The sequence below is a fragment of the Rhea americana genome, unplaced genomic scaffold (assembly GCF_003343005.1).
Source record: "Rhea americana isolate MKP2758 unplaced genomic scaffold, rheAme1 scaffold_5, whole genome shotgun sequence".
NCBI classification, from domain to species: domain Eukaryota; kingdom Metazoa; phylum Chordata; class Aves; order Rheiformes; family Rheidae; genus Rhea; species Rhea americana.
The window spans coordinates 4,526,170-4,534,589 of NW_028186645.1; the positions used below are offsets into that span (position 1 = coordinate 4,526,170).

The 8,420-nt window shown below is 40.1% G+C and overlaps 1 protein-coding gene across 1 annotated transcript in view; it reads right to left on the reverse strand.

The window, feature by feature from the left end:
* Positions 1-3,908, reverse strand: part of VRK1 (VRK serine/threonine kinase 1) — a 34,920-nt gene extending 31,012 nt beyond the window's left edge. Inside the window, exon 1 of the mRNA XM_085317474.1 lies at positions 3,827-3,908. The gene's annotated coding sequence lies outside the window, so the exon portion shown is untranslated. The remainder of the gene's footprint in view (positions 1-3,826) is intronic.
* Between the last annotated feature and the right edge of the window lie 4,512 nt (positions 3,909-8,420).

The following is an 8,420-nucleotide window of genomic DNA, read 5'->3' on the forward strand; positions in this document are numbered from 1 at the left end:
AGTCCAGAAGATGCAACATAATCAGCCAACTGAGCTTTGTCTTAAGTCAAAAACACACCTGTAGAGCAGCAAACAAGAAAAGTAAAATTTGTATTTGCTTTCCAAATAAAACTAGCAAGCCAGAGAAACAAAACTACAGATATATTTCACATCTTTGCCATTCATGGTCAGTTTGTTGATGACAGACTTGCTTAAAAGGGAATTAAGTTTACTTAAAATAGCTCCATTAGAGTACTAAAAAAGGAGCTGGTATCTCCCTCTTTTTTTTTTTTTTTTTTTTAATGTGGTCAATAATTATATGAATGGAGGTATTTAATCAAAAAAAAAAAAAAAAAATAAGGAAAGAAAGAAAAAAGACATCCCTTTATCCATAAAAGCAAAAATTCAAAGTGGACATAAGTTTGAATGTCCCCAGCTGGGAACCCTGCCCTTAACAAATACACAAGATACACATACATGGTTTCTTGGCTGTCTATATTCATGCCCATCTGTCAAGATGGCACTGAGCCTACTTACAAGTTGGTCAAACTATCAGTAGGCCATAGGTGCCAAACACTGATCGCTTTCAACGGGCAGCATGCACGAGACTAGGCATTCACTCCTGCAAAAAAGCCGTTATCTACGGAATTACTTGAGCAACAGGCACAGATCGCATTTATTTAGATAAAATCACTTCAAAAACATTTTACTGCTACAAATCAGAAATACCTGCAGACTGCAAAAAATTTTACATGAAAGTATAAGACTGAAAGAATGATAAAAGGCAATGACCTTTTAGTACAAATTTTATCATTCCATGCATGTGTTTCAACTTATGATCTAGCAAATATGAGTGGTTTGTCAAGAAACTTTTGAATCAACATGATGTAGCACCATCTACTGTACTTTCCACAGCTCCAATAAAGTCATCTACTCCATAAGACAGTACCACTCATATTTTTTATTTTTAAAATAAAAATTCAGTCCATGTGTTCTTGAAATGGGAGGGAATCAGTTCTCTCCTGCTGTCTCAATGTGGTGATGTGAGAGAGCAAGTTAATAAAGACTACGAGGGTCACCTGCCGAACAGAATTTTTTGCAGCACTGTAGCTTTTTCATCCAGAATTTCAGAGTCTGAAAAAAAGAATGGTCTTGCAGTTATGCATAGAATTAGAGTCAGGAGAGTCCTGAATTTGACATTTACATCAAAACTCACCTTCACCTTTCTGGCCTCTCAATTTCCTCTCCCCATCAGTAATTTGAAATATTTTCTATTTCACAGGTGTTGTAAGGCTTAATTTATTAGTGCTTGCAAACCACACTGAAGTCCTTGGAAACAGATTGCCATGGGTATCAAGTACTACACTATCATTCAAGTATCATGAATGATACTGATCAAGACCTGACCCTGCTTAGCTAGAGGTATCTGACAAGAACAATTTTCAAGGTGTATGACTGTAAATAGCAGCATTTTATATGGCCACAATATGCTCTAAACAAAGACTTTTCTATGAACAAATATGAATAACGTAAGTCTATTTGCTTAAACTCTCTCCAAAAGTCTCTTTAGCATTACAAAGGTTATTTCTCTTCCTTCTCCCTAATATTGCATCTTGGAAGAAAGTGAATATGCTGTGCTTTTGATATGTAGACAAATTTTGCATCAATAGTGTCATTAGTGGTGTTATCTTTACAAATGCTCTCTGCAATGGCTGCTACTCTATCTACACTTGAACTCTTAGAATAAACATGAATAGCCACTTCTCAATTTGTGCTGGCTTCCATTCTCAATAAAACTCTGAAATTAATATAAATCAAATTTATCTTGAAGAAACTATTTCTGCTGTGTGGCAAGTCAGAATGATGAGTTTCTTTCTGATCTTGGTCTTTTATTTTCTAGAAATTGTCATTTTTATGGTTCTTTATCTCAGCAGGATCTTTTTTCAACACAGAGAAGGCATGCTGGTGACCTGTGCTCCTCTTCATGAATAGGTAGTCCCAGGAAGACCTAAAAATCTACAGGCCATCAATACTGTTTCATCTGTCATAGCAAGACCTTTATGTCTCCTGCAAAAAGGGAAATGAAAACAAAACATCTTTCCGCAGGGAGGGAGAAGGGAAACAACCTGACTTGATTGACAATAACTTGATTTCATAAGACCTGTGAATACTTTTGAACTGTTTTGCAAGAGGAAACACAAAAAAAAAATACCCAACGAAGTATCAATGGAAGTAAATAGAAGAGTCACGTAACATCCAATTTATCCAAGAAGTCTTTACCTTATCTATAGACCATGGAGAATAATCTCCATTCCTAGAGATTAAAACAGTTGACAAATGATGCTACTTATTGGGGAAAGGGTTAGGGTGCTTTCCCCTAGGAAATAAGAAAACTTAGACAAAACAAATAAATGTACGTTGATAGACCACAATTTATTAGAACAATTACGATAGCATCACTGTGGTCAAACTGAATATCTTGTCTTGACCAAGATGACTTCTTTTAGAACTTCAAAACACAGCTTTTGCAGAGATAGGAAGCAGTGAAATCACTGCATTACTAATTGATTTTGATTTTATTTTAAAGGGTCTTATCCACAACCATTTTTTTTTCTTCTTACAATACTTAAGATTCTCAAATTCTTAAGCATCACTCAGTTAATTCTTGCAATAACAGGTGAGCTCACACAGTGAGTTTTATAAGATGTCATATCATCTATCACTTCAAATCACCTCATCTCTAAACTACCATTGAGGACCCATGCACGTGAGTAAGACTCTTAACTCAAGGGGCTTTCTGATATTTCAGTATACTGTATAAAATTCATTACAAATCCTACCTAATTGAGGGATTATCCCTGAGAATGAAGTGGACAGCTTATTCCCACAGAGGGAGGGCACAAGTTGCCTAAGTAATTGTGGTCTAACACAGTAATAATTGTGAGAAGTGTCCCTAAAGCTTCTGTGTTCTTGCTAATAACAAAAAGTGCCTACAAACTAATAAAAGCTTTAAGTACAAATTGAAAATCAAAGAAGGCAATAGGATTTAATCTGCCTGCAACTGGACAATCTCTAAAAGAAGAAAGGCAAAGGGTGAGAAATAGGAAGTGAAGAAAACACAGCCACTGATATAAAGAAACTAGCTTAGCCCAGTTTTTCTTACATAATGGGCCAGCCCAGCTTCAGAAACTGCAGGGTTTTTTATTATCATTATTATTTGTGGTAGGTAGTTTTGTAGTTAAAAGAACATTATGCTTACATAAAGACAAAATTCTGTAGGGCCTCCCAACCAACCGGGGTGTTTCAGTTGCTGGCCACCCCAGGACGTCCCTGCAAGTGACAAACCTACCACTAACACATCATATCTTTTTCTCCTCCTCCACCTCACCTTAGTACTAAGGGACACGAAGGAAGGCAACTTTGGCAGCTGCCACCAAAGGCTGCTTTAGAGCCAAGGGCCCACGCGGGTGGGTGCAGACCTAGAGGGCGAAACTGCGAGAGCTCTTACACGCCTGTCTCCCCCCTCCACCCCCGACCCAGGAGTATCCCCTCGCCTCAGCCTCCACCCCACGGGTGGCGGAGGGGCAGGGAAAGAGTCTCCCCCACGCCAAGGCACGCCAGCAGCAGCCGAAAGAGAGGGACGGGGCTGGCACGGGCCTCAGCGGCATCGCAAGCCTCCTCAGCGAGGAGGACGCCACAGCGAGGAGCGGGGAAGCCCGGGCGCAGCCCGCCGGCAGGGCCGGGGACGCACGGCGGCCGGAGGGGAGGCCCCACAAACTCAGCTCCTTACAAACAAAAGGAAAAATGGGAAGGGGGGAACCCCAAAGCAGCCGCCGGCTTCAAATACCTCCTCAGCCGCCGAGGCCCCGCGCGCCGCTCCGTGCGCCCCGTCCGAAATTCCCGCACTGCGAGGAGCCCCGAGGCGGCCCGCCCGCCCCGGCGCCCACCTCCCACCATCGCGCGCGCCCATTGGCCGCCGCGCCCCGGCCGCCCGCCCCCAGGGCGGCAACGGCGCCCGGCGCGGGGGCCGCTGGGAAGCGTAGTCCGCGGCGGGAGGGAGCGGGGCGGCCGCGGGTGGGGGGGCGGCGCGGGCTGCGTGCGGCCGAGAGCCGAGGGGCGGAGCGGGTTGAAGCGGGGCTGTGTGAAGTCCCCGAGTTTAAAGCCAAAAGCTGTTGAGAAAGGACTTCCTCCTCCGGCCGTTCACACCGCCGGGCGGGCTGGCCTGATTCCTGGAGGGCGGCCATATCGCAGCAGGCCCAGGGCGCCCCAAACCGGCCTCGCCGCCTCCTCCTGCCCCAGAGGCGCTGGCAGAGGGCAAGGGATGGGCTGCTGCAGGGTGGCAGCAGGCCAGGCCCTTCCGAGCATGGGTGTGTAGCCTCGCCTCGAGGGCAGTTGCCTGGGAGCTATTTGTCRCCATGAAACATGGAGAAACATGGAGCCGTCCTTCGGAGGAGGAGGCCCCTGGGTGCAGGGGAGGCTTTGTCAGGCACAAGGGAGAAGGACACCCCTGCCCGGGCAAGACACGTGCCAATAGGTGTCCTGGGGAYGAAGGTAGCACAGCAGGTCCTCTGTCAGGCACCACAGGCTTCTGTGATTTCTGCCCCTGCCAGGAAGAACCCACTCTTAACCATCCCAGCGTAGAGTCTACATGGGCACATAATCTCATTTTGAGCATGAGGTTTCTTACCTTCTGGTTTTACATATTACAGTCTTCCAGGCTTGGGTGGGGATGGTTCTACCTGCTCTGAAGAAGCTTTTTAGGTATCTTTTAACAGTGTGTATTTAGTCTTGATTGATTTTCTTTATTAAATACCAAATATTATGATATTTAAATTGTTTTTGAGTGTATGAGAACATTTTACAAAATTAATAGTTATTGGAAAGTTTTATGAAGAAGAAAACATTTAGAAACCAWTGCCTTTGAAATGTTAGACTGGATCCTGCCTTTTTCCCCCCAAATCCCACTGCCCCCAACTCCTTTTTTCAGGTCTGACTCAAATCTTAAAGGGTTGATTGACCTAGCAGGTCTGATCCATTTGTCATCTGATGTCACTACATCTGATGCTTTTAATGTCATGTACAAATCCTTACCCAGTTTACTTCTGCCAAGTTGTGAAGTCAGAAGGAGACACAGAAGATCAGAATTAAAGACATGCCAAAACAGGGAATTTAGGGGATGGAGAAGGAAAAGGACTAGGATATTGCTAGGATATTAAGCCTTTACAAATAAGGTTATGATTTCATAGCCACCATCCTCATTATCATTCCATGATGTGTTTGATCATGATGTACTTCTGTGGAAGATTCCTTTGAAAATCTGAGCTATATTAGGAATAACAGAAATAAATGATATGAATCCTAGGTATTCCTCAAGATGGTCAATAATCTGTACTGTTTTGAATGCTCTAGGGTGTTACTGCTCATAGGAAAGCCAAAAAACAAAGATTTTTTTTTAAAAAAAGTCCAAGATGCTACATGCGGTAACATTCAGCTCAAAGTACCACTTTCTGTCCTTGAATAGGATGAACTAATATAGTATGCTTCTTTTTAAATGGAAAAATATTCAGTGAGTTTACTGTAGCAATCCCACTTACGTGGTAATAGACATCAGATCACTGGGATCATAACATTTTAAGATGCCCACATAGAAAATAAAATGAAAATTTTAATATATATTCCATTTCTGTTTATTAATCACATTTTAATTTACCAGAATTTATTCTTCTAATTCCAAAACAAAATTATTAGAACTACAGTGAGAAGCTGATYTTCAATATGCAGTCTGAAAACAATCTTAACAAGGAGGCCGTAGAGATCAAAAGTAAATGCTACTGTCCTATGTAAAAGTTTGGCCAAAAAATATTCTCTTGTTTGCACGAAGGGAGAAAGCAGGACTTCTTTCTCCCTGTCATTTTTCTCCATTGTGCCAAGAGAATCAGCTACATTTTCAGTGATAAGTTACAGTTCAGATATACAAATCCTACTCCTTAATAACAAAACCATCATAAGATTCTGCCAATTATCAAGACAGAGACTTTTCATACATTGCATTTTCATACACCAAAGAGCTGGGATTCTGTTTAATCAATCTAGATGTATTTGCTTTAATACAGCTGGAGATTTTTCAAGTATTAACCAAATCTGAAGTGGGCATAGCTTTCTGCAGATATTTCCTATGTATTGTCATTTACTGGTTTTACTAGATCTCAGAGAAGCAAGTATTGACCAAACAATCAAATGCATAAAATGTTTTTCCATTAYTATCCTTCATTGTCTTAGGAACATTTCTGGAATGTGCTGACTACAACTTTCAAGTATGCTTTCAGAATTATTTTTGATTCTTTCTTCTTAAGAGAGAGGACTTTACATCTTTTCCTTAAAAGATCTATCATCTCAAGTAAAATGGGCAATCCAATCTATATATGCTGTACAGACACAGCTGTCAATAAGAATTCAAATGCTGCTTTTAAATAGTAGCAAATATGCAATGTGTAGTGTACTACTGCGTGTAAGCAGCTARTTACTTTTAATATAACCATGGGGTAAGAAGTTTCACGTCTTGAATAAGGCTTGAGAAGAACATCTCAAGAAAAAGTGATCAAGCTGTAGTATGAATTCATCTAAACCAGTATCTCATAAAATAACCTAGATTTATTAACTTTGAAAATTTTCAGAAAACTAGTGAATCTCCAAAGTAAGKTTTTTCACCAATGAGCATTCTTTCAAGAGAGCCATCAGAGCTCATCAGTTCCAGAAGACATGCAAGTTTCATTTCCACATCCTCATTTCTAGTATAAAATCAAAGAGTGTGCCTGCARTGGGCTCAAAATAATACAAAGAAAATTAGACTCACAACTTCATTCTACAGCAAGAAAACTGCAGCATAGTTTGATTAAATTATTCACTCAAGGTCATCAGGGAGTATTAGGCAAGGTCAGAAATTTAGCTCAAATCTCCTGAGCTGGTTCAGTGCTTTTTCACAAAGCTGAGTTAGACTGTAAGGCGGGAGTTTAAGGATGTGAAGGTTCCAGCAAGAATGACACTTAACGGAATGCCGAAGTCTGCAGCTAGTGAGATCCGGTACTACTTCTTCACCTAGGCTGTTTCTCCTTTAGTGTAGTGTTTTCCAGCCTGTGCTCCATGGACTACAGATCTGCAAGATCAGAGACGATTACTGGGGGAAGAGACGCACACGTGCATTTCCACATACTGATTGAAGTAAGCAAGCAACAAKCCAGAAATGTAAAAGCAATATAGCATTTTTGTTAAGTTTTGTTTTTTAAAATCAGTGCCATCCAACCTCACAAAATTGTTGTTTATTTCTTTATAAGATTAAGCAACTTCTGGATTTACAGAGTTAATAATGCCAAAATGGTAATTTAAATGCAATTTATACATGATGTTCCTTACATTTCCACCTTTTCAAAAATTTAAGAATAAAATGGCTCAGAACTCCAGCACATATTTCTCTCCTGCTGCCTTTTTATATTATTTTTCTACTTTTCAAAGTGATAAAAATCCTAATACATCTGACATACCTTGCCATAGTGTTGCCCACAATGCTTAAAAAAGACAGAACCAAAAGAAATCATTACAGAATGATAATCTCAAAATGAATGAGGAGACTGTACACTGGTACAAATTCTTGACAAAAGAGCACATATACACTACACTACATTGTGCTAATTCGGATTTGTGAAGCACAGACACGTAGAGACTAGATTACTGTTCGTAAAAACCTCCATGATGTTTGCRTCAACATCATAGTCCTCTTCAAATGTTACACAAAAATGGCTGGCTAAAAGCTTGATGGMAAGAAGATATAAACAGTTTGAGAAGAAACAGTAATATGATCCAAGATGCAATTCGTGATTCAGTAGCTGTATGCTATGGATTGTTGTGTAGAAAGAATTATACTTTCAACTACATCTAAGATGTTATCCTGCAGTATGAATATACTAAAACTAGGGGAAAATGGGGCTACTGCAGACTTCTTTCTTTTTCTCTCCTTCACTTTTCACATTCTTTTCCTTTGTGGAAAGATGTGTATAAATTAAATAAAATATTTTATTTTTATTTAATATATCATTATTATTCTTTAAAAGAGTAATAACTATTCTCTAAAAATAGCAGGAAGATGCTCCAGAATCATCTTTGTTGGTCCATTAATATACATTTGAGGAGTACTTAAGATTATCTGCCCAGTAACCTCACATCTTATGATGCAGTCAAGCTGTATTTTAGTAGACCAGTACAATATCATATTGTGCCTAAGTGCTATTAAAAGGTGATTAGAAAGAAGACTGTCTCTGCCACGTGTTTAAGATCTTCCCATGTGTTTTTACAATTAGAATAATTTTTGTATTTGATTACATAGGAATTTAAAATTTTGCATTCTGAAGGAATTTATAAATAGGGCCTAAGAAACCAGAGAGAATCAG